This window comes from Triticum urartu, chromosome 6 (genome assembly GCF_003073215.2).
Source record: "Triticum urartu cultivar G1812 chromosome 6, Tu2.1, whole genome shotgun sequence".
Classification (NCBI taxonomy): domain Eukaryota; kingdom Viridiplantae; phylum Streptophyta; class Magnoliopsida; order Poales; family Poaceae; genus Triticum; species Triticum urartu.
In genome coordinates this window covers 282,260,608-282,287,958 of record NC_053027.1, presented here as the reverse complement: position 1 = coordinate 282,287,958, position 27,351 = coordinate 282,260,608, and positions in this window count along the sequence as shown.

Below are 27,351 nucleotides of genomic sequence, written 5' to 3'. Positions count from 1 at the left end.
TGTTTGGAAAAGTAGATACGACGAAGACGTATCAACTCCCCCAAGCTTAAACCTTTGCTTGTCCTCAAGCAATTCAGTTGACAAACTGAAAGTGATAAAGAAAAACTTTTACAAACTCTGTTTGCTCTTGTTGTTGTAAATATGTAAAGCCAACATTCAAGTTTTCAGCAAAGATTATAACTAACCACATTCGCAATAACGCTTAGGTCTCAAGTTTACTCATATCAATAGCATAATCAACTAGAGAGCAATAATAATAAATCTCGGATGACAACACTTTCTCAAAACAATCATAATATGATATAACAAGATGGTATCTCGCTAGCCCTTTTTGAGACCGCAAAACATAAATGCAGAGCACCTTTAAAGACCAAGGACTGACTAGACATTGTAATTCATGGTAAAAGAGATCCAGTCAAGTCATACTCAATGTAAACTAACAATAATGAATGCAAATGACAGTGGTGCTCTCCAACTGGTGCTTTTTTAATAAGAGGATGATGACTCAGCATAAAAGTAAATAGATAGGCCCTTCGTAGAGGGAAGAAGGGATTTGTAGAGGTGCCAGAGCTCGGTTTTGAAATAGAGGTGAATAATATTTTGAGCGGTATACTTTTATTGTCAACATAACAACCAAGAGATGGCGATATCTTCCATGCTACAGACATTATAGGCGGTCCCAAATAGAATGGTAAAGTTTATACTCCCCCTTCCACCAACAAGCATCAATCCATGGCTTGCTCGAAACAACGAGTGCCTCCAACTAACAAGAGTCCCAGGGGGAGTTTTGTTTGCAATTATTTTGATTTAGTTTGCATAAAGTATGGGACTGGGCATCCCGGTGACCAGCCATTTATCTCGTGAGTGAGGAGTGGAGTCCACTCCTCTTGAGAATAACCCGCCTAACATGGAAGATACAGACAGCCCTAGTTGATACATGAGCTATTCGAGCATACAAAACAGGATATTTATTTGAAGGTTTAGAGTTTGGAACATACAAATTTACTTGGAATGGCAGGTAGATACCGTATATAGGTAGGTATAGTGGACTCATGTGAAATAAGTTTGGGGTTTAAGGGATTGGATGCACAAGCAGTATTCCCGCTTAGTACAGGTGAAGGCTAGCAAAAGACTGGGAAGCGACCAGCTAGAGAGCGACAACAGTCATGAACATGCATTAAAATTAATCAACGCCGAATGCAAGCATGAGTAGGATATAATCCACCATGAACATACATGAAGGCTATGTTGATTTTGTTTCAACTACATGCGTGAACATGTGCCAAGTCAAGTCACTTAAATCATTCAGAGGAGGATACCACCCTATCATACCACATCATAACCATTTCAATAGCATGTTGGCACGCAAGGTAAACAATTATAACTCATAGCTAATCAAGCATGTCACAATAAACTATGATCTCTAGTTGTCATTGCAAACATATTTATTCATAATAGGCTGAATCAGGAATGATGAACTAATCATATTTACAAAAACAAAAGAGGTCGAGTTTATACCAGCTTTTCTCATCTCAGTCAGTCCATCATATATCGTCATAATTTCCTTTCACTTGCACGACCGAACGATGTGAATAATAATAATAGTGCACGTGCATTGGACTAAGCTGGAATCTGCAAGCATTCAATAAACAGGAGAAGACAAGGCAATATGGGCTCTTTTGTTAGATCAACAATAATGTATATAAGAGCCACTTCAACAATTTAATTATGGTCTTCTCCTATCAACCCTCAAAGGAAAGAAAAGAAATAAAACTATTTACACGGGAAAGCTCCCAACAAGCAAAAGAAGAACATGAAATATTTTTGGGTTTTCTTTTTAATTACTACTACAAGCATGGAAATTAAAACTAGCTAAAAGCTACAACTATTTTTTTGGTTTTTCTTAAGGTTTATTAAACACACAATAAGAAAGCATAAAAAGGAAATAAACTAGCATGGATGATACAATGAAAAAGTATGAGCACCGACATCTAGAAATGAGTGTGTGAACATAAATGTAATGTCGGTGGGAAATACGTACTCCCCCAAGTTTAGGCTTTTGGCCTAAGTTGGTCTATGACCACGGCTGGCCTGGCGGCTATCCATAATAATAGTTGGGGTCGTACTGAGAAGAAGAAGACTCCGATTTCCACTGGCTGGCGATCATCTCTGGATCCCACTGGTAATTAGACTGTCATGAAGGATCAATTTGTGGTTCCGGCTCTGGCTCCATGGATGGTGCAGGGTTCCGGTAGGCGTGAATAGCCTTTAACGGAACAAGGTACTGGCCTGCAGATAAATCAAACAAAGAAGGAGCAGGTAGGGTAATAGTCTCAAGATGATGTTTATCAAAGAACAATTTGTATTTAAGCTCTCCTTCCCTATTCTTAACAATAAAATCATGTGCCACCATACTTTTATAATCTAAATAAACACGAGGCAGCACTTTTTCTTCCTTCTCATAATGCCTAATAGGTATGTTAAAATGTGCAGCTAGGCGTGAAGCATAGATGCCTCCAAAGATGGGCCCTTGGTACGGTTCAGACTTAACTGTTTAGCAATAATGCCGCCCATACTAACAGAGTTATCACTGTATAAACCGTGGAGCAAAATAATAATATCAGGGTTACTAAGGTTTCCACATTTTCCGCGACCAAACTAACAACGACTAGCAAATAATGCAAAATAGCGTAAAACAGGAAAATGTATGCTAGTGATTCGTGCATCGGAAACCTTCCTTGTTCCCCCTACAGTGATAGTATCAATAAACCCGTCCACATCATCGCGATGTGGTTCCTTTGTCTTGCCCTCGAAAGGGACCAAACAAACCCGACAAAAATCATAAAGTGACATCTCCTTATGCTCATCATATAAATAAAACTACACCGTAGGTGGTGAGCTCCTAGAATGGAAATGAAAGTTTTGCACAAAGATATTTGTGAGTATGAGATACTGATCGCATTGGCTATGGAGGAAAGTGGTGAGGCCTGCATTCTTAGCCAATTCATGAAAATCTTCATAAATCCCGGCTGCTCTCAAGAAATCATCAGAAGGTCATTCACATGTCCGAACCTCCGCGGTGTGAGGCAGATTATACTTAGGCTTCGGTGCCTTTTCCTTCGAGCTTCGGCTCGATGAGCCCCTCAAAAGTCTCTTCATCATTTTCTGAAAAATTCTGAAATTTTTAGTAACTTCAAAATAAAAGTAAACCAAACTCAATAATATTGATAGCAACTACTCCTACAAGTGCCTAGGGCCTATATCATGCATCAAAACTACTTGGAACCATATAAATTTGACATGCAAGCTCAAGAACATGGTCACCTAGGCAGAAAAAATTTGCAATGAATGAAGCACTAGAAAAAAAACTAATTGGACCAATGGAGGAGTCACATACCAAGGAACAATCTCCCCAAGCAGTTTTGTGAGAGGTGCTTTGAGCAAGGAGATCGAAAATGGCAGCAAAACGAGCTTGGACTCGGGTTTGATCTGGTTGTTCGTGTTTGGGGGAGGAAGAAGGAGTGTGTGGGTGAAAGGATAAGTGGAGGAGGGCCACCGTGGGCCCACGAGGCAGGGGGGCGCGCCCAAGGGGGTAGGGCGCACCCTCCACCCTCGTGGGCAGGTGGTTGACCCCCCTGTTGTGTCCTCAGTGCCAAATATTCTCAAATATTCTAGAAAAATTCATATTTAAATTTCAGGGCATTTGGAGAACTTTTATTTTCGGGGTATTTTTATATTGCATGGATAATCAGATAACAAATAGAAAAATATTTATTTTTATTTTATTTAATATAAATAAAAGAAAGTAAAAGTGCGGTACAGAAGGTTGTGCCTTCTAGTTTCATCCATCTCATGATCATCAAAAGGAATCCACTAACAAGGTTGATCAAGTCTTGTTAACGAACTCACTCCGAATAACATGGAACCGGAGAAATTTCGAATAACACTATGTTGCCTCAACGGGGATATGCACATCCCCAATAATAAAGAATATCATATTTTGTCTTGACAGTAGGAAGAGGAAATTCAAAACCTCCAAATATAATCGATGGAATTTTTCCAATAGAATTGATACTGTGGACTTGAGGTTGTTTCCTCGGAAAGCGTACCGTATGCTCATTACCATTAACATGAAAAGTGACATTGCCTTTAGTGCAATCAATAACAGCCCCTGCAGTATTCAAAAAGGGTCTTCCAAGAATAATAGACATACTATCGTCCTCGGGAATATCGAGAATAACAAAGTCCGTTAAAATAGTAACGTTTGCAACTACAACATGCACATCCTCACAAATACCGACAGGTATAGCAGTTGATTTATAAGCCATTTGCAAAGATATTTCAGTAGGTGTCAACTTATTCAAATCAAGTCTACGATATAAAGAAAGAGGCATAACACTAACACCGGCTCCAAGATCACATAAAGCAGTTTTAACATAGTTTCTTTTAATAGAGCATGGTATAGTGGGTACACCGAGATCTCCTAGTTTCTTTGGTATTCCACCCTTAAAAGTATAATTAGCAAGCATGGTGGAAATTTCAGCTTCCGGTATCTTTCTCTTATTTGTAACAATATCTTTCATATACTTAGCATAAGGATTCATTTTGAGCATATCAGTTAATCGCATACGCAAAAAGATAGGTCTAATCATTTCAGCAAAGCGCTCAAAATCCTCATCATCCTTTTTCTTGGATGGTTTGGGAGGAAAAGGCATGGGTTTCTAAACCCAAGGTTCTCTTTCTTTACCATGTTTCCTAGCAACAAAGTCTTTCTTATCATAACGTTGATTCTTTGATTGTGGGTTATCAAGATCAACAGCAGGTTCAATTTCTACAGCATTATCATTACTAGGTTGAGCATTATTATGAACATCATCATTAACATTTTCATTAGGTTCATGTTCATTACTAGATTGAGTTTCAGCATCAGAAATAGAAATATCATTTGGATTACCAGGTGGTTCAGCAATAGGTTCACTAGAAGCATGCAAAGTCCTGTCATTTTTCTTTTTCTTCCTTTTGGAAGGACTAGGTGCATCTATATTATTTCTCTGAGAATCTTGCTCAATTCTCTTAGGATGGCCTTCAGGATACAAAGGTTCCTGAGTCATTCTACCAGTTCTAGTAGCCACTCTAACAACATTATCATTATTCTTACCATTCAATTCATTGAGCAAATCATTTTGAGCTTTAAGTACTTGTTCTACTTGAGTGGTAACCATAGAAGCATGTTTACTAATAAGTTTAAGTTCACCTTTGACATTAGCCATATAATCACCCAAGTGTTCAAGCATATTTGAATTGTATTTCAATTGTCTACCAAAATAAGCATTAAAATCTTCTTGCTTAACCATAAATTTATCAAACTCATCTAAGCATGGGCTAGCAAACTTAGTAAATGGGATGTCAGCTTTATCATATCTATAGAGAGAATTTACCTTTACTACCTGTGTCAGGTTATCAAGACCACGAGTTTCTTCAATAGGTAATGGATTAAGATCATATGTTTCTTCAACAGGCGGTAAATTAAGACCATGTATTTCTTCAATAGGAGGTAAATTCTTAACATCTTCAGCTTTAATACCTTTTTCTTTCATAGATTTCTTTGCCTCTTGCATATCTTCAGGACTGAGAAATAGAATACCCCTCTTCTTCGGAGTTGGTTTAGGAATAGGCTCAGGAATTTGCTCCGGAGGTGTCCAATTATTTTCATTTGTCAACATATTATTTAATAGAATTTCAGCTTCATCCGGTGTTCTTTCCCTGAAAACAAAACCAGCACAACTATCCAGGTAATCTCTGGAAGCATCGGTTAGTCCATTATAAAATATATCAAGTATTTCATTTTTATTAAGAGGATGATCAGGCAAAGCATTAAGTAATTGGAGAAGCCTCCCCCAAGCTTGTGGGAGACTCGCTTCTTCAATTTGCACAAAATTATATATATCCCTCAAAGCAGCTTGTTTCCTATGAGCAGGGAAATATTTAGCAGAGAAGTATATCCTGGGGACTACGCACACAACCACGATCAAGAGAATTAAACCATATCTTAGCGTCACCCTTTAATGAGAACGGAAATATTTTAAGGATATAAAGTAACGAGTTCTCTCATCAGTAGTGAACAGGGTGGCTATATCATTTAATTTAGTAAGATGTGCCACAACAGTTTCAGATTCATAGCCATGAAAAGGATCAGATTCAACCAAAGTAATTATATCAGGATCAACAGAGAATTCATAATCCTTATCGGTAACACAGATAGGTGAAGTAGCAAAAGCAGGGTCAGGTTTCATTCTAGCATTTAGAGATTGATTATTCCATTTAGCTAATAACCTCTTAAGTTCATGCCTATCCTTGCAAGATAAAATGGCTAAAGAAGCTTCTTTATCAAAAACATAACCCTCAGGAACAACAGGCAAGTCTTCATCATCAATTTCATCAGTATTATCAGATTCAATATTTTCAATCTCTCTAGCCCTAGAAAGTTGTTCATCAAGAAATTCACCAAGTGGCACAGTAGTATCAAGCATAAAAGTAGTTTCATCATAAGTATCATGTATAGCAGAAGTGGCATCATCAATAACATGCGACATATCAGAACGAATAGCAGAAGCAGGTTTAGGTGTCGCAAGCTTACTCAAAACAAAAGGTGAATCAAGTGCAGAGCTAGATGGCAGTTCCTTACCTCCCCTCGTAGTTGAGGGATAAATCTTGGTTCTTGGATCTTTCAAGTTCTTCATAATGATAAGCAGATATAAATCCCAAGTGACTCAAAGAATAGAGCTATGCTCCCCGACAACGGCGCCAGAAAATAGTCTTGATAACCCACAAGTATAGGGGATCGCAACAGTTTTTGAGGGTAAAGTATTCAACCCAAATTTATTGATTCGACACAAGGGGAGCCAAAGAATACTCTCAAGTATTAGCAGCTGAGTTGTCAATTCAACCACACCTAGAAACTTAATATCTGCAGCAAAGTATTTAGTAGCAAAGTAATATGATAGTAGTGGTAACGGTAGCAAAAGGTAACAGTAGTAAAAGTAATGTTTTTGGTATTTTGTAGTGATGATAGCAATAGCAACGGGAAAGTAAATAAGCGAAGAACAATATGTGGAAAGCTCGTAGGCAATGGATCAGTGATGGAGAATTATGACGGATGCGGTTCATCATGTAACAGTCATAACCTAGAGTGACACAGAACTAGCTCCAGTTCATTGATATAATGTAGGCATGTATTCCGAATATAGTCATACGTGCTTATGGAAAAGAACTTGCATGACATCTTTTGTCCTACCCTCCCGTGGCAGCGGGGTCCTTATGAAAACTAAGGGATATTAAGGCCTCCTTTTAATAGAGTACCGGAACAAAGCATTAACACATAGTGCAATACATGAACTCCTCAAACTACGGTCATCACCGGTAAGTATCCCAATTATTGTCACTTCGGGGTTAGCGGATCATAACACATAATAGGTGACTATTTACTTGCAAGATAGGATCAAGAACACTCATATATTGATGAAAACATAATAGGTTCAGATCTGAAATTATGGCACTCGGGCCCTAGTGACAAGCATTAAGCATAGCAAAGTCATAGCAACATCAATCTCAGAACATAGTGGATACTAGGGATCAAACCCTAACAAAACAAACTCGATTACATGATAGATCCCATCCAACCCATCACCGTGTAGCAAGCCTACGATGGAATTACTCACGCACGGCGATGAGCATCATGAAATTGGTGATGGAGGATGATTGATGATGACGATGGCGACGGATTCCCCTCTCCGGAGCCCCGAACGGACTCCAGATCAGCCCTCCCGAGAGGTTTTAGGGCTTGGCGGCGGCTCTGTATCGCAAAACGCGATGAATTCTTCTCTCTGATTTTTTATCCCCGAAACACAATATATAGACTTGGAGTTGGAGTTGGAGTCTGAGGAGCTCCAGGGGGCCCACGAGGTAGGGGGGCGCGCCCTAGGGGGGCAGGTGCGCCCCCACCCTCGTGGACAGGTGGTGGGCCCCCTGGCCTTCATCTTTTGTAGGTATTTTTTATATTTTCCAAATAGTTGCTCCGTGAAGTTTCAGGTCATTCCAAGAATGTTTGTTTCTGCACATAAATAACACCATGGTAAATCTGCTGAAAACAGCGTCAGTTCGGGTTAGTTCCATTCAAATCATGCAAGTTAGAGTCCAAAATAAGGGCAAAAGTGTTTGGAAAAGTAGATAAGACAGAGATGTATCATTAGCTTCCGCCTCTATGTCCGGCCCTGGAGCCCGACTGGTCGAGGCGTGATCGGCAACCTCTCCGGATATAGTTCGGCGAGCGTTTTTTCTGCTAAGAAGCACATATGTCATTATATATTAAGAAAGACGACAACCACGGAGTGAGGTTTTGCATCATACCTCTGTGCCGGCGTCTCCGTCCTGACCGCCTTCCTTTTTGGCCTACCCGGCTTCAGTGCCTCTTGTTGGCGAGTTGCTGTGGGTTTGGCACGGTGTCTCGAATGCCTTCCCTGTAAAACACCATATGTGTATGGTGCGTAAAGTGCATAAAAGGGGATCCCTTTTGGAGTTGGGACTTTGGTTTTTCTTACGTGCGATGCAGGGAGTAGTCCAGGATAGTCGGCCGTTATGGCCACCACGGCGTCATCACAGCTCAATTGATAGAATTGCCTGTCTATCAACTCCACAAATATGTCCGGATCCTCCTCATGTCCGGGATTGAGGGCCCGGTCAGGGTCCTCCGGTTGTGGAGGTGGGCTGTTGACCTCCCTTACAACTTTTCTCAGTTCCTGCCGTGAAATGGAAAGGTGAGTACCTACGATGAAGAATGTGGGAAGGTTGGCAGTAAAGAGGTACAACTCACCCAGCTTGGAGGGTTGTACATGGAGAATCCATCCCGTGGCTTAATACGGATGAACTCCTCTTCCTCTCCCTTGAACAACTCGGACAAAATTTTTGCTAAAGCAGCAGCGGAGTCCGGTCCTTTGCGCCCGCAACGGGTGGCATCATCTTCCCCGTTAAAACACCACAGGGGGTGCCCTCGATATTGGAGTGGCTGCACCCCCCACATTATGCATATCGACATAACCTCGATTATTGTCAATCCTGATTGAGCCAGCGCTTTAATGCGGTTCATCAGGTAAAGGACTTCTCCGTTGTCTTCCTCCTGGGGGCTCCGTGGGCACCAATTTCGGCGTTTCTTCAGAGGAGCATTGTTGAACTCAGGAAGACCCCGCCGAACAGGATCTGGAAGGGGGACGTCCTCCATGTAAAACCACTCCGAAGGCCAGTCTTCGGACATCTTCTTCGGAGTACCGGACAGGTATCCAGTCTCGACGATGCGCCATATTTCAGCTCCGCCCACGTGATAAAGTGACCCCTTCTATGTGCGGGGCACCAGGCAAAATAGCCTTTTCCACAGCTCAAAATGAGCCTCGCAGCCTAGAAACAGCTCACAAAGGGCAACATAACCAACGATGTGTAATATGGAAGCAGGGGTGAAATTATGCAACTGGAGGCCATAAAACTCCAGGAGCCCGCAGAGGAAGGGATGGATTGGAAATCCGAGTCCCCTTAATAAGTAAGGGACAAGGCATACCCGCTCCCCCTTAGAGGGATTGGGGAAGCTCTCCGCTTGCTCCCCGCCATTATAAGTGGCGAGCCCGGCTCGGACGGGGATCATATATGCTGGAGGGAGAAATCCCTGGGTCTGCAACTCTACTAAACGGCTGTGCGAGACGGAACACTTCTCCCAATCACCAGGCTTAGGGCTACGGGAACGGGAGGAGGAGCTGCGGTGGCCGGCCATGATGGAATGGATTTTTTCGAGCGCGCTCCGATGGATTCTCGCCGTGGGAGGATGGTGTGGATTGGATCTAAGAATCCCCATCCCTTTAATAGACGATTTATTTACCTTGCTAGGGGGGCGAATGTAAAAACGCCATGGCTCCTCGCATTCGCTCGACGTGTGGAAGATAGCCCTTATTGGGCGTGGAAGCCAAGAAGTCTAACATTTATGGGAGCCGGACACTACTTAGCAGATATTTCAGGATTTGGAGAAGAACCTGCCTTGCAATGCCGAAGACAATACTGCGTGCCGGACCCATCGTCATTGAAGCCTGGTTCAGGGGCTACTAAGGGAGTCCTGGATTAGGGGGTCTCCGGACAGCCGGACTATATCCTTTGGCCGGACTGTTGGACTATGAAGATACAAGATTGAAGACTTCGTCTCGTGTCCGGATGGGACTCTCCTTGGCGTGGAAGGCAAGCTAGGCAATACGGATATGAAGATCTCCTCCCTGGTAACCGACTCTATGTAACCCTAGCCCCCTCCGGTGTCTATATAAACCAGCAGGTTTAGTCCGTAGGACAACATACAATCATACCAGAGGCTAGATTCTAGGGTTTAGCCTCTACGATCTCGTGGTAGATCAACTCTTGTAATACTCATATCATCAAGAACAATCAAGCAGGACATAGGGTATTACCTCCTTCAAGAGGGCCCGAACCTGGGTAAACATCATGTCCCCTGCCTCCTGTTACCATCCGCCTTAGACGCACAGTTCGGGACCCCCTACCCGAGATCCGCCGGTTTTGACACCGACAACGGCGGCGTGGACCGCGTGCCACGCTCGCTACGGCCCGACGAGGCAACGCAGCAGCGGCGCGAGGGTTGGTGCAGCTACGGGGACGGCCTGGGGAGAAGATGTATAGATCATAGGCTTCGAGAGAGAGAGAGTGTTGCTTTTCTCTCTTGCTTTATTTGGTGGTTTTCCAAACTTGTTTGCTTTTGAGTGCTTGAGATACTATGCTTGTGAGACATTGATGATCATGTGTTTGATCATAAGCTACACTTAATGTTTGCTTAATGCTATTATCCTATCTATCTTATGTGATCATTCACTATTCTTGGTGATGAGTGCATGTATTTCATTCTTATCATTTTAAGCGCTCCACCAAGATGTATGTGACATGGAAGAGTAACCCATGACTCTAACTCCTTGTGCATTTGCAGTCCAAAACAAATTTTAAATATGCACAAATTTAGGGGGAGCTCTTACTTATCACATACTTCTCAAAGCGACGATATATTTCATGCTTATTATCATTTGTCGAAGCTTTGATCTAAATGTTGTCATCAATTACCAAAAAGGGGGAGATTGAAAGTGCCAACTATCCCTAGGTGGTTTTGGTAATTTATAACAACATATAGCTCATTGAGCTAATGCTATTCCAAGATGATTATTTCAGGAAAGCTCAATGATTGGCATGGCATGGATGTGAAAGTGGAACCCTCAAAATGCTAAGGACAAAGGATTGGCTCAAGCTCAAAAGCTCAAGACTCTTCATTTTATATTTTAGTGATCCAAGATCACATTGAGTCTTTAGGAAAAGCCAATACTATCAAGGAGGGATGAGGTGTTGCTTAATGAGCCTCTTGCTTCATGTGCTTAGTGATATGCTCCAAAACCCTCAACTACTTTCCCATATCCACATATGACCTAAACCCTAAGCCAAACTCGGTCCTACCGATTCTTCCTATCCGGCTTCACCGAGTTTCACTTGTCATTAGCCACTGCCAAACCCTAGCAATTCGGTTCTACCGATAGGGATATCGGTCTCACCGAGATGGGGTTGCAAACTCTCTGTTTCCCTTTCGTAACTTTTCGGTCTCACCGAAAGAGCGAATCGGTCCCACCGAGATTGCAATGTAAACTCAGTGTTTCCCTTTTGTAACTTTTCGGTCTCACCGAGTTCCACTCGGTCTCACCGAAAGAGCAAATCGGTCCCACCGAGTTTGCCAGACCAACTCTCTGGTTAGCTAATTACCAAATTCGGTCTCACCGAGTTTGTGTAATCGGTCTCACCGAGATTACGTTATGCCCAAACCCTAACCATATCGGTCCTACCGAGTTGCATGTCAGTCCCACCAAAAATCACTAACGGTCACTAGGTTTACATTTTTGGTCCGACCGAGCTTATTGATTCGGTCCCACCGAGATTGGAAAACTGTGTAACGGTTGGATTTTGTGTGGAGGCTATATATACCCCTCCACCTCCTTCTCATTCCGTGAGAGAGCCATCAGAACACACACACCATTCCAACTCATATGTTCTTAGAAAGAACCACCTACTCATGTGTTGAGACCAAGATATTCCGTTCCTACCATATGAATCTTGATCTCTAGCCTTCCCAAGTTGCTTTCCACTCAAATCTTCTTTCCACAAAATCCAAATCCTATGAGAGAGAGTTGAGTGTTGGGGAGACTATCATTTGAAGCACAAGAGCAAGGAGTTCATTACCTACACACCATTTGTTACTTCTTGGAGAGTGGTGTCTCCTAGATTGGCTAGGTGTCACTTGGGAGCCTCCGACAAGATTGTGGAGTTGAACCAAGGAGTTTGTAAGGGCAAGGAGATCGCCTACTTCGTGAAGATCTACCGCTAGTGAGGCAAGTCCTGTGTGGGCGATGGCCATGGTGGGATAGACAAGGTTGCTTCTTCGTGGACCCTTCATGGGTGGAGCCCTGTGTGGACTCGCGCAACTGTTACCCTTGGGTGGAGCCCTGTGTGGACTCGCGCAACCGTTACCCTTCATGGGTTGAAGTCTCCATCAACGTGGATGTAGGATAGCACCACCTATCCGAACCACGGGAAAAACATCCGTGTCTCCAATTGCGTTTGAATTCTCCAAACCCTTCCCTTTACATTCTTGCAAGTTGCATGCTTTACTTTCCGCTGCCTATATACTCTTTGCATGCTTGCTTGAATTATGTGATGATTGCTTGACTTGTCCTAATTTAGCTAAAAACTGCCAAGAACTAAAATTGGGAAAAGGTTAAGTTTTTATTTGGTCAAGTAGTCTAATCACCCCCCTCTAGACATACTTTCGATCCTACAAGTGGTATCAGAGCTTTGGTCTCCATTTGCTTGATCTCCATAGCTTTTGGTGGTCATAGCCTTGGTTTCACAACCTAGGAGAGTATGGCGTCTAGCGAGGAAATTATCACCGTAGAGGTCCTTACTTTGATGGTACTAACTTTGCTAGTTGGAATCATAAAATGAAAATGCATATTCTTGGACATAACCCCACCGTTTGGGCTATTGTATGTGTTGGCTTGCAAGGTGACTTCTTTGATGGGAGAGAACCAAACCGTGAAGCTACCGCGGATGAGTTGAAGATGTTGCAATACAATGCTCAAGCTTGTGATATTCTCTTCAACGGATTGTGCCCCGAAGAATTCAACAAAATCAGCCGTCTTGAGAATGCAAAGGAAATTTGGGACACTTTGATTGATATGCACGAAGGTACCGACTCCGTCAAGGAATCCAAGTTGGATGTGCTTCAAAGCCAACTTGACAAGTTCAAGATGAAGGATGGTGAAGGTGTCGCTGAAATGTACTCTAGGCTTGCTCTCATCACAAATGAGATTGCCGGCTTAGGAAGTGAAGAGATGACCGACAGATTCATCATCAAGAAGATTCTAAGAGCCTTGGATGGAAAATATGATACCATGTGCACATTGATCCAAATGATGCCCAATTACAAAGATCTCAAGCCAACGAAGGTGATTGGAAGAATTGTTGCTCATGAGATGTCACTTAAGGATAAAGAGGAACTTCACAACAAATCAAGTGGTGCCTATAAAGCCTCATGTGAAGCCCCTACATCATCGAGTGAGAAACAAGACTTCAATGAAGAATTGAGCTTAATGGTGAAGAACTTCAACAAGTTCTACAAGAGTAGAAGCAAAGATAGAAGCTTCAAGTCAAGGTCCTACAATGACAAAAGATCTTCTAGTCGAGAGCGAAACTGCTACAATTGTGGAAGACCCGGACACTATTCCAATGAGTGTACGACTCCCTACAAGAGAAGAGAAGATTCTCCAAGAAGAAGAAGCAAAGAATCACCACCAAGAGAGAGAAGGAGTAGAGATGATCGTTATGAACGAAGATACTCACGGAGAAGCAAGGATTCAGAAAGGAAGGAAAAATCATCAAGGAGCTACACAAGAAGAAGACATCAAGCTCATGTTGGTGAATGGGTATCCGGCTCCGACTCCGACAGCCACTCCGAGAGAAGTTATCACTCCGACTCCGAAGATACTCAAGATGAAGGTGTTGCCGGTCTAGCACTTGTGTCAACCAACTCCTACGACATATTTGACTCACCAAATGAAGGAATTGGAAGATGCTTCATGGCCAAAGGTCCTAAGGTAACACACCCCGAGTATGTTGATTTCAATAGTGATGAAGATGACTTGTTAGGTGATGATTTGCTTGTTGACAACTCTAGTGATGAATACTATGATGAAACGTCAATTAAACATGCTAATCAAGATAAAACGAATGACAATGATGAGGAGAAGATTGAGGCCCTAACTAAAGAACTAAACACTCTTAAGTTAGCTCATGAAACCATCTTCGAAGATCATCGAGAACTTTTAAGAGCTCATGAGAAATTACGCTTTGAAAAGCTCAATCTTGAGCAAGAGCATGAGTTCTTAAAGGCAATCAATGATGATCTCCGCAAGAAAAGTTCTTCTTACATTGCCAAGCGTTTACTCTTATCTACTTACATGCCTCAAGTCAAGTCTAGTAACAAGAAAGATTCTTCCTCTAGCAGTAACAATGATCATGCTAAATCCAATATTGTTGCTTCTAGTAGTTCTCTTAATTCCACTAATGATTCTCTTAGCCAAGTTACACTTGAGCAAGAAAATAGTTTATTGAAGGGAATTATAGAGAAAGGAGTGTACAAAAGCCTTGCCGGGAGTAAGCAATTCGAGGAAATTGTGCGCAAGAAAGGAATGCACCGGAAGAATCAAGGTGTTGGTTTTGAACGGAAGTTTAATGCCAATGGAGTTGAGTGGGAAGAAGATCAATACCCCAAGACAAAGTTTGTTCCTCAACAAGAGAAGTATGATACTTCTTTCAAGGGGACACAAGCTCAAGATGATCTTCCACCACAAGACTACAAGCAAAAAGGCAAGGACAAGCTTCAAGAGGAAATTGATGCATTTGAAGAAGCTCCAAAGACCTTAGTCAAGTGGATTCCCAAGACTACTTCAAGTTCCACTTCATCAAGTACGACTACAACTCCAAGGATTCCCATCAAGATGATGTGGATCCAAAAGAAGAAGAACTAGAGAGTTCTTGAGGGTGACTCCGCCAACATACTTCACTCTTATCATTTTGGCAAGAACAAGTGCAATCAACTTCCACATCTTGCACTAGTTCAAGGAGTCACAAACCCTCTTGTTGGTAAGACAAGGGACAAGGTAAAGTTTTCATGGACATCATCTTGTGTGTGAATCACTCTATGTCTATGGATATCCTTGTTTGTTCCTTGTGGGACTAACCCATGTAGGTATTGAAAGTGCAATTCACTCAAATGGATAGCTCCAAGAGATCTACATCAACATTGAGCATCCACATCTTCAACATCTACATGAAGTCATCATCGACAAAACCCAAGGTTAGTTCATCCCTCTTAGGGGGGATATCACATCTAGGGGGAGCTTTACTCTAAGACTTGAGCTAAAGCAACTCTAAAGATGTGAACACAACAATGCTTTATGTAAAAGTGGTAACCCCACTTGAGCTTAAACGATGAGTATGACCTATGATCAAGTTCTCTCACTTGACTCCTAAGTCAATATACTCATATATAGATGACCTAGTCATCGCAAATTGCTTGATAGATGCTAGAATTGGTTGTGCATGCCTTGTCACGTATTTCATTTGCCATCTTATTGTGTGAGCATGCTGGTTGCATATTTTACTCATTCGAGGACATCCACTTGTTGTTTTGATTGTTCGGCTTTATTTCTTTTTGCCAAGTGGATGGACAAGAATGCCTAAGAACCTCCTCTAGATATCTATGCTTTTCTCGTCTCAAACTCTATTCATGCTGCATCACAAAATTTGATCAAGTCAGATTCGAACCACTCTGTGTGAGGAGCGCTCGGAGTCCCCGATTCGTCATAGACTTAAACTTCCAAAACCTCTTTATGATTCTCGGTCTGACCGATACTCCACTTTCGGTCCTACCGAGATCATTAAGTTGATCTAGGTTTTCGATCTCGGTGCAACCGATTTGAACATTTCGGTCACACCGAGTTTCAGTAACTGCACGCAGTTATGAATCTCGGTGCCACCGAGTTGTTCCACTCGGTCACACCGACAGGGTCGGGCTATATATAGTCACGGGCAAAATTTTGGAAATTTCTCCAAACCCCTTCGCCCGCGCGATAGCCTGCTCTGCCCTCGTGGTCTTCGGATCGTCTTCTCGCCGCCAGCCGCCTCCAGTAGCTGGTCTCCGTCGCTGTCAACGGGAATTCTGCCCCGCCGTTGCCGCCGTAGCAAGTCCCCGCCGAACTAGGGTATGGACTTGATCTTTGTGCTATTCCTCAATCTGATTCCTAGCACATTGTGATCATATTGATTCTTGCCACGATTGAAACACTCCTATCTAGTCAATACACCCGTAGATTAGCTTGATTCAAAAATTCTAGGTTTAGGTTTCCGCCGAAACCATCTCGGACCCACAGAGTTGAAAAACTCGGTCCCACCGATTTGGCTTATGCCATTGCACAAGTGAGACTCGGTCTGACCGAGAATTACTTATCAGTGTGACCGATTTTGGAACTCAGTGAAACCCTAGCAGTCTCGGTGCCACCGAACTGTGACTCGGTCCTACCGAGTTCACTAGTTTAGGTTCCAAAACTGCTTCGGTATCACCGAGTTTGAAAATCAGTAGATCCGAGATGATTTCAGTGGGAAACTAAAACTAAGTTTTTGGATCATTCTTTTTGCAAAAATCTCTGCATTTTGTGATGCTCATCCTTTCTACCTCATCTATAATCTGTTCACAGGGTCAGCAGTCAGAGCTTGCAGCATGTCAGACCAAAGTGATAGCCAGAATGTGTTAGAACAACAAGTGGTGATGAGTGAGGGCACTAGTCCCTCAAGTTCTTCAGATGAGGGCAGCAGGAGCACCCCTAGCAACTTGCCAAAGGCTGCCACGAGATAGAGGAAGAAGAGGACTTCAGATTCCGAAGATGAAGACTATGTGGCAGAGGAAGAGGCCACTTCCAAGAGAGTTGAGCCAGCTCAAGGCACAAAGCCAGGGCTGAAAATCAAAAGGCCAGCAGGCAGGCAGCCAATGTCAAAGGCCAGAATGTCAACTGAGAAGAACATAGAGCCAGTTGTAGCTGAGAGCAAGAAAAGAAAGGAAAGAGTGAAGAAGACTGTGGCTAGAGTGCTTGGCAAAGCTTCCATCATGGAAGAGGAAGAAGAAGAAGAGGTAGCTGCACCAGCACCCAAGGCACCCAAGCTAATGGGAGATGCCATAAAATCAGGGGGAGCTGCTTCCAAGGCCAAGCCAGCTCCAAAGCCAAAGCCAAAGAGGAACACAAGAAGCATCCCAGCAGCTGAGAAGAACAAGGCCCCAGTGCCCGAGACTGTTGCTGAAGAAGAGGAAGAGAATGTCCTAAGGAAGCTCAAGCCCAAGATCCCAGACCACAACGATGCTCATCCTGTGGCTGAGGACATGAAGCTCAGGAGAGATTCAGGGCTGAGGAAGTGGAGAGAAGCAGACCCATATGCTTCAAGGAGAAGGACTGCTGTGGACTACAGGTTTCACACCAAGGAGCATCAGGATTTTTATGAGACAGTGCTGCTAGATAAGAAGCCCATTGTCTGTGATATGCGATGGGTTGATTGGACATACATCAAGGACAATGAGGAGCACTATCCTGGAGTGCAAGACAGCTTCATAGCTTGTGGAGTTGCTGACTTTGTTGGGCAGAAGCTCACAAAGTGGAACGAGGAACTCATCATGCAGTTCTACTCCACAGCACATTTTTATCCAGATGGGAGGATCACATGGATGTCTGAGGGTACAAGGTACCAATCCACAGTTGCTGAGTGGGCACAGATCATTAATGCCCCAGAGGAGCAAGATGATGACTTGGATATCTATGCCAAGAAGAAAATGGACCACAACTCAATGTCAAATATGTACAAGGAGATCCCAAATGAAGCACTTGATACCTTCAAGTTTGGCTCAGTACATTACCTTCTGTCAGGGCTCCCGACGATCAATTGGATACTAAGGCACACCTTACTGCCCAAGTCTAGAGATCACAAGATGATCAGAGACCATGCTATCAACTTGCTACATGTGTTTGATGTGCCCCAGAAGTTCAAGGTGATGAGCCTCATAGTGGAAACAATCAAGAGGACTGCAGCAGACCAGAAGAGGAGCTGCGGATATGCCCCTCAGATTTAGGAGCTCATCAACTCCAAGATGGGCACGGGCATATATTTATTGGACAAGGAACATTTGCCCATCCGTCCAGATTTTGAGAACAATGAAGTTGTGATGACTGAGAACGAGCCATCGTCTGCACAAGCTTACGCAAAGAAGGAGAAGGCGAGGAAGGAGAAAGCTGCCAAGATGCCAACTCAAGAGGAGGCATCTGAGTATTTCTTGAAGACCAAACAAGAGCAGCTTGGTTACTTGATTGCATCCACGCCGAGGATTGAGAAAAGTCTGGCCACCCTCACTCAAAATCAGCAGAGCCTAGAGAGAATCATGGAACAGAAGTTCTATGACTTGGATGTCAAAGTAACGGAAGTTCAGTCTGTAGTGGAGTAGCTCCAGGAGGACATGCAGGAGAGGAGAGGCAGGACTACTACTCATGCCTTTGCCAGAGTGCTAAGAGGTCCGAGGTTGTCTGCCGTGCCAGTTGCTGACACAAGAGCCACCACCTCAGCACCGGCCACAGCCTCAGTTCCACCAGCTCCAGCATCTACTTCAGCTCCAACTCCAGCGTCTACTTCAGCATCTACCGAAGCCTTCGTCCTTGGAGTGATCCGGACTCCACCACCACCTGAAGATCAAGCCTGAGCGTCGATCTAGTGCTATACATTTTCTAGGAACTTTTTGGTAACTTGTTGCCAAAGGGGGAGAAGATGTATAGATCATAGGCTTCGAGAGAGAGAGTGTTGCTTTTCTCTCTTGCTTTATTTGGTGGTTTTTCAAACTTGTTTGCTTTTGAGTGCTTGAGATACTATGCTTGTGAGACATTGATGATCATGTGTTTGATCATAAGCTACACTTAATGTTTGCTTAATGCTATTATCCTATCTATCTTATGTGATCATTCACTATTCTTGGTGATGAGTGCATGTATTTCATTCTTATCATTTTAAGCGCTCCACCAAGATGTATGTGACATGGAAGAGTAACCCATGACTCTAACTCCTTGTGCATTTGCAGTCCAAAGCAAATTTTAAATATGCACAAATTTAGGGGGAGCTCTTACTTATCACATACTTCTCAAAGCGACGATATATTTCATGCTTATTATCATTTGTCGAAGCTTTGATCTAAATGTTGTCATCAATTACCAAAAAGGGGGAGATTGAAAGTGCCAACTATCCCTAGGTGGTTTTGGTAATTTATAACAACATATAGCTCATTGAGCTAATGCTATTCCAAGATGATTATTTCAGGAAAGCTCAATGATTGGCATGGCATGGATGTGAAAGTGGAACCCTCAAAATGCTAAGGACAAAGGATTGGCTCAAGCTCAAAAGCTCAAGACTCTTCATTTTATATTTTAGTGATCCAAGATCACATTGAGTCTTTAGGAAAAGCCAATACTATCAAGGAGGGATGAGGTGTTGCTTAATGAGCCTCTTGCTTCATGTGCTTAGTGATATGCTCCAAAACCCTCAACTACTTTCCCATATCCACATATGACCTAAACCCTAAGCCAAACTCGGTCCTACCGATTCTTCCTATCCGGCTTCACCGAGTTTCACTTGTCATTAGCCACTGCCAAACCCTAGCAATTCGGTTCTACCGATAGGGATATCGGTCTCACCGAGATGGGGTTGCAAACTCTCTGTTTCCCTTTCGTAACTTTTCGGTCTCACCGAAAGAGCGAATCGGTCCCACCGAGATTGCAATGTAAACTCAGTGTTTCCCTTTTGTAACTTTTCGGTCTCACCGAGTTCCACTCGGTCTCACCGAAAGAGCAAATCGGTCCCACCGAGTTTGCCTGACCAACTCTCTGGTTAGCTAATTACCAAATTCGGTCTCACCGAGTTTGTGTAATCGGTCTCACCGAGATTACGTTATGCTCAAACCCTAACCATATCGGTCCTACCGAGTTGCATGTCAGTCCCACCAAAAATCACTAACGGTCACTAGGTTTACATTTTTGGTCCGACCGAGCTTATTGATTCGGTCCCACCGAGATTGGAAAACTGTGTAACGGTTGGATTTTGTGTGGAGGCTATATATACCCCTCCACCTCCTTCTCATTCCGTGAGAGAGCCATCAGAACACACACACCATTCCAACTCATATGTTCTGAGAAAGAACCACCTACTCATGTGTTGAGACCAAGATATTCCGTTCCTACCATATGAATCTTGATCTCTAGCCTTCCCAAGTTGCTTTCCACTCAAATCTTCTTTCCACCAAATCCAAATCCTATGAGAGAGAGTTGAGTGTTGGGGAGACTATCATTTGAAGCACAAGAGCAAGGAGTTCATTACCTACACACCATTTGTTACTTCTTGGAGAGTGGTGTCTCCTAGATTGGCTAGGTGTCACTTGGGAGCCTCCGACAAGATTGTGGAGTTGAACCAAGGAGTTTGTAAGGGCAAGGAGATCGCCTACTTCGTGAAGATCTACCGCTAGTGAGGCAAGTCCTGTGTGGGCGATGGCCATGGTGGGATAGACAAGGTTGCTTCTTCGTGGACCCTTTGTGGGTGGTTGCTTCTTCGTGGACCCTTCGTGGGTGGAGCCCTGTGTGGACTCGCGCAATCGTTACCCTTGGGTGGAGCCCTGTGTGGACTCACGCAACCGTTACCCTTCGTGGGTTGAAGTCTCCATCAACGTGGATGTAGGATAGCACCACCTATCCGAACCACGGGAAAAACATCCGTGTCTCCAATTGCGTTTGAATTCTCCAAACCCTTCCCTTTACATTCTTGCAAGTTGCATGCTTTACTTTCCGCTGCCTATATACTCTTTGCATGCTTGCTTGAATTATGTGATGATTGCTTGACTTGTCCTAATTTAGCTAAAAACTGCCAAGAACTAAAATTGGGAAAAGGTTAAGTTTTTATTTGGTCAAGTAGTCTAATCACCCCCCCTCTAGACATACTTTCGATCCTACAGGTGGACCGCGGGCGGCGGCACTACGGCCCGAAGGGGCGATGCAACGGTGACGCGGGTCGGTGCAGCCGGGAGAAGAACCACGGGGCGGCGGTGCTGCGACCTGATGGGGCGACGTAGCGGCAGCCCGTTGCTCGATCGGTAGAGGGGCACGCTAAACTTGGGACAGTGTTCACGGGGCATGCGGAGGCGCGCACAACTGACGGACCAGGTTGGTCGCACGGCGTGGATGAGGCGGATCGCGGCGGTGGGCAGGTGATCAATCCGATCGCGCGCGAGGTCGGAGACGCCGCTCAATGGAGACGGGGTGGCGGTGGAGTCCGAGATGAAGCTAGCGATGATGGACGGCATGGGACGACGTGCAAACGAGCGCGTCAGCACCGGCACCCTAGCCACCAAAGCAGCGCCGACACCAAGGCAGCGATGCCCGAGCGACCAATGAAGCAGCGGCGCCTGAGCTCAAGGCAGCCGACGAGCCTGACGCAACCGGCCCGACGCAGCCGGGGACAAGCCGGGGACGCAGCCGGGGACGCAGCCGGGGCCGGCGTGGATCGATTGGCAGGCCGACGCGCGAACGAGGGTAATGATTGGCTGCCACATGGCGCGAGGTCGTCGGATGTAGGCGATGCAGGTGTCCCGGTCGGATCAGGGCGGTGACGGCCGGCGCAGGGCGACAGACGGCCCGGTGCATGGACGACGACCTTGAGGGACCGCTTGTCACGCGAGGCCGCCGGGTCGGTGAAGTAGCCGGCCGGTCGTGCCGGTGTTAGAGTAGAGGCGCGGGGTGTCGACGGCGGCGGCGGGCGACGCAAATAGATCAAGTAGAGATTAGAAAATCAAAAAGAAAATGCCGATTAAAACGACCAGCGAGAGAGCGAAAAAACCCGGAACGAGGGCTCGGGAAAAAAACTCTCTAGGGCAGCCGGCCAACACGGCTGACAGACGAACCCTAGGTATGGGTGGCACGGCCCCGGTGGCGGTCATGAAGGCTGACTGCCACGGGGGCGGCACGTAAGTGCGGAAGCGGTGGCGGCTAGAGTTTAGTATCAACTTGCGATAGATACCATGTTAGAAGGGAAAGAGAGGTTGGTGGAATAGTTGTTGTATTGCTTGAGCCTCGTGGGCATATATATATAGAAGTACAATGATCTATTTGAAGTACAAAACAAGCCATAACAAATCCTAGTCTATCTCATCTTTCCTAATAATCACGATACTCAACAGGTACGACACTAGTCATTCACGTGTAATCCCCATCTACCTCTAAACAACTAAGCATTTCATGTATTTTAGGTTATTGGCCGTTGGGCATTGCCAGTCACTTTAGTCCCACCTCGGTTACGGAAGAAGGCTAGGATCACCTTATAAAGAAGAGTGCCATATTTCTTTTAAGTTAGTCTTTTGGGATGTAGTGGGCTTTTCGTTTGTCAGTGGTGTGTTCTATGCGCACAGAAAATGACTGAAAGTGTGGAGCTGAGCCCGGGACGCTAACACTTTACCTCTAATTTGATTCGAGCAAATCAGTTGCTTATTGCTAACAAAAATGTGTGTGCGTGATTCTAGGTGCTAATCAAATAAAAGGTAAATTGCCATGATGCATAAACTCTATTTGCCATCATCCATTGAACTAAAATTGCTATGGACACATAAAAGGTAAAATTTTGGAATGTTGCAAAGAAAAGAAAATTTGTCATGATGTAAAATAAAAGGATAATTGTCCATGCCATGTACAAGTTTGGCATGATGGCAAAAAAGAGTAAATTTGACACGATGCACATGAGATGCTTGTCATTGTGGTTAGAAAGTTGCATTGGTGGGAAAATATGTTTAAGTTTCCATGATGACAAATTTAGTGTAAATTTTCCATAATGTAAAAATTACCATGATACATACAAAACTAATTCACATGATGCTCAAATAAAAGGCATCAACTAAATAGACATGGTCCAATGTACAAAGTGTCATGGTAACAATAAAATTGCCATGCATGCAAGAAATGAAAAAAAAGAAATTTCGCCATCCATAAACTAAAAATTGCCATGGTACATAAACTAAAATTTGTCATGATCCATAAAATAAAATTTCCATGGATCATAAAGCAAAATTGATATGGTACCAAAAAATGCAACTTTTCCATGCATCTATTTCTCTTTGTTACAAAAAATTGTAAAGACAGTAAACAGTAAATATTTTTTGCCATGCTCTATAAGATAATGGCAAAATGTGCATATATGAATTTGCGATGCTATTTTGAAGAAGAAGAGTTTGACATGCGATGTGACGCAAATTTGCCATGGTATATGAATTTTTGAATAACATATTTCATGACAACTAATTTTGCCATGGCAAAAAATGGAGACTTACCAAATGCTATGAATCATTGATGAAAAAATCAGAAAAATAGTGTGATGTTCACATGGCAATTCAAAAAAGAAAAATAAAATATGCTATTCTACATCATATGACAAATTAGTTGGCAGCTCATATATGTGTATGATGGCAAAAGAAACCGATGCTCTTCAACGACCAGGGTTTCGACCTCCGGATCTCTCCCGAGCCGCCCAACCACATCGGTTGCCCCCGCATCCCGGACGACAACCTTTTGGGGGGCCATGATGGTGGGGGCTTGGGGGGTCACCGCAGCGACCGTGGCCCCCGCCATGGCCACAACTCCGGCTCCGAGGACGACGATGAGGAGTACGAGGACAGCACCCGACGCGATCCGCCTCCCGCCTCCACCACCAGGGGCACCCGCAGCGGCGACATCACCCTCGCGCTCAACAAGCTCATGGTGGACATCTCTGTGCATGTCTGGGACCCCCTGACAATTGCCGTCCTGGACACGACATGGATCCTCATTGGCGGCCTCCCTGACATCGCTCGCTCGGAGAGGGTCATTCGGAACATGTCCCGCATCCTCAACAAGGTGGTCATGGTGGACGAGCTCTCTCTCTGCAAGGAGGAGGAGGTGTGGGTCAAGGTCAAATCCCTTGACTCGTCCAAGCTCTGAGCCACGATTCAGGTGTTCTTCAACGACCAGGGTTTTGACCTCCGGATCTCTCCTGAGCCGCCCAACCACATCGGTCGCCCCCGCATCCCCAATGACAGCCTTTGGGGGGGGCATGATGGTGGGGGCTTGGGGGGTCATTGCATCGACCGTGGCCCCCTCCATGGCCACAACTCCGGCTCCGAGGACAACGATGAGGATTACGAGGACAACCCCCGACGCGATCCGCCTCCCGCCTCCACCGCCAGGGGTGGCACTGGGGCCGGCCTCTCCCTCTCGTCCCCTCCGCTCCCCTCTGATGGCAGCAACGTGTCGGACTTGAGTCTTCAGGTCTTCCTCGCTTCGTCCCCGTACTCCCCCGATGGTACCGTCTCCGGCATCCCCACGGCACCCCCTGCTGAGTCCGACCTGCCTCCCCTTGCTCAGACCTCGCCTGTGGATCCTGATCTCCCCGAGGCGGGGGGGGGGGGACTGGGACCCGCCCCCCGTGACCCCTCACGCCATTTCGGACCTGTCGGACCAGGGGGTGACTGATCCCCCTCCTGGTTTCGATGGGACCCCGACTCGGAACTCGCAAGTCATGGTCATCGTTAGGCCCGCGTCTCCACCAGCCCCGCCTCCGAGCTCTACGTGCCCCGCCCTAGGTGGGGAGTCGGCTGTGGTGACCACTCCTATGGCCGCCCCCACTCCCGCCTCGGACTGCGGCCTACTCCAGGCGGGGCCGATCGTCCTCGTCCCTGGTAACGTCCTCCCGTCGCAGTGCTCGGATTGAGGCATCCAGGCTGGTGGGTAGCCCAGCTCTGCCTATCCCCGAGCGGGCAGAGCTCCGGGCCGCTGCCCGGAACCTTGAGCTAGGTACTCCGTCCATCCCTGCTACTCCTGCTACTTGCTCGCTACTTGCTTGTTCTCTGCTCTTGAGTCATCTCCGCTTGGCCACCTCGCAAAGGTGGCTGTGGATTCGGCCATCGTGTTCCGGGGAGAGGTCGCCCCCCTGTCAGTTTAGATTGAGGCAATTCGCGCGTGGGAGATCCTCGACGGGAATCTTGCAGAGACCCGCGTGCGCCTGCAGACCTCCTCGGGTGCTCCTTCCGGGGTTACCCCGAGCATCCAGCCACCTGTCGTGGCCGATCCGGTGTTGATCCGGGGCCGTACCCGTTCCCGCACCGCTGCCCTCCACGCCCAAAGCATGTCACGAGTCTTGGGGTCAAGCAGCCCCCCCGATGGATTCGTGATGCGGACCCTCTTCTAGAACATCCGCGGTTTCGGCCAAGACGGCCGCCGCCGCCAACAGATAGAGTACATGCGGACCGAGCGAATTGACATAGTGGCCATCCAAGAAATGCTGCATGCGGAATTCTCCCTGTCAGAGCTCGAGCATCTAAGCTCCGATCTATTTGCTTGGCACTGGTTCCCTTCTAGTGGGAGTACTGGCCACTCGAGTGGTATCCTTCTAGGGATGAAGGATGCTACCTTTGAGGCTGAAAGCATGGACCGAGGCGAGTTCTTTGTCAGCATGGAGATCTTTGAGCGTGCCCTAAACTTCAAATGGGAGATCATTGCGGTTTATGGTCTGGTCGATCACCGCAGATTTGAGGCTTTCCTCGCTGAACTCCGGAGGAAGGTGGCGGCCGCCCAGCTACCGGTTGTGGTGGTCGGCGACTTCAACCTCATCCGGACGAGGAAGACAAGAGCAATAATTTGGTCAACTTCTCCCAGATGTAGATGTTCAATGACTGCATCGCGGACATGGGCCTTCGCGAGCTCGATAGGGTCAGGGTCAGGTTCACCTGAACCAACCGACAAGTGGAGCCGACCCGCTCTGTACTAGACAGGGTCTTCGCTTCTCCTGAGTGGGACATTCGCTGCCCCTAGCATCACTCCGAGCGATCACGCGGATTGGTTCCGATCACGTGCCTCTCCTCCTCTCGTCGAATAACGAGCGCCCCCCTGCCATCCCGCTTCCACTTTGAAACCTTCTGATTACGACAACCTGGATTTGTCTCAGCGGTGGCCGCCCGGTGGCGCGAGGCGCATGATGCCCCTCATCGAGCCCTATCGGCCGTTGACTCCTGGCATTTTTGTGCTAAGCGGTCCTAGCAATTCATGAAAGGATGGGGTGCCAACATGGGTCGGGACATTCGCGAGCGTAAGAAAGACCTCCTTGAGGCCATCCAGTCCCTCGATCTGCGGGCTAATGCCGCAGGCCTCTCAGCCAAGGAGTGGATGCTTAGGTACAACCTAGAAGACCAGCTCACGGTCATTTACACGGATGAGGAGGCCTACTGGCTCTTGCGAGGTACGCAGGATTGGGTCCTCAAGGGGGATGCCAACACCGCATACTTCCAGGACATCGCCAACGGTCGACGACACCGTAACTCCATCCCGCTTCTTTGGGACGGTGAGACCCTCCTATAGTGGCCGGAGGACATCCGGGCCCATGTAGATGGCTTTTATAGAGACCTATTCTCTGCCTCCCCTCGGGGAGGTCTTGCCCTGGCGCAAGACATTTGGCTGGTCCACAGCTGTGTCTCCCATGCTGACAACACGGCCCTTACGGCCTGTTCTCTGAGGCCGAGGTGTGGGCGGCAATTAAGGGTATGAACCCTTCTTCGGCCCCTGGTCCGGATGGCCTCCCAGTGAAGTTCTTCCAGACCTTCTGGGAGGTAATAAAACTGGAGGTGATGGCCCTGTTTGAGGAATTATTTGTAGGATCCATTGACCTCACTAGGCTGAATTTTGGGATAATCACCCTCATCCCCAAAGTAAACGGGGCTTTGGATATTTGCCAGTTTCAGCCGATTACGGTGATTAATGTCATCTTTCGCATCCTCGCGAAGGTGTACGCCATTAGGGTGGCCCCCATTGCCGACCAGATCACTCACCTTGATCAGTCGGCATTTATCCAGGGTCGGTATATCCTTGACAGAGTTCTGGTTTTTCACGAAGCACTCCATGAGGTTCACTCCAAACACCTCAAGGCAGTCTTCCTGAAACTTGAGTTCCACAAGGCCTATGACACGGTCAGTTGGCCCTTCCTTCGGGAATGCTTGCTGCGGAAGGGCTTCGACGACAGGTGGGTCTCCCGGGTGATGAAAATGGTATCCTCGAGCCGGACCGCAGTGAACATTGATGGCGA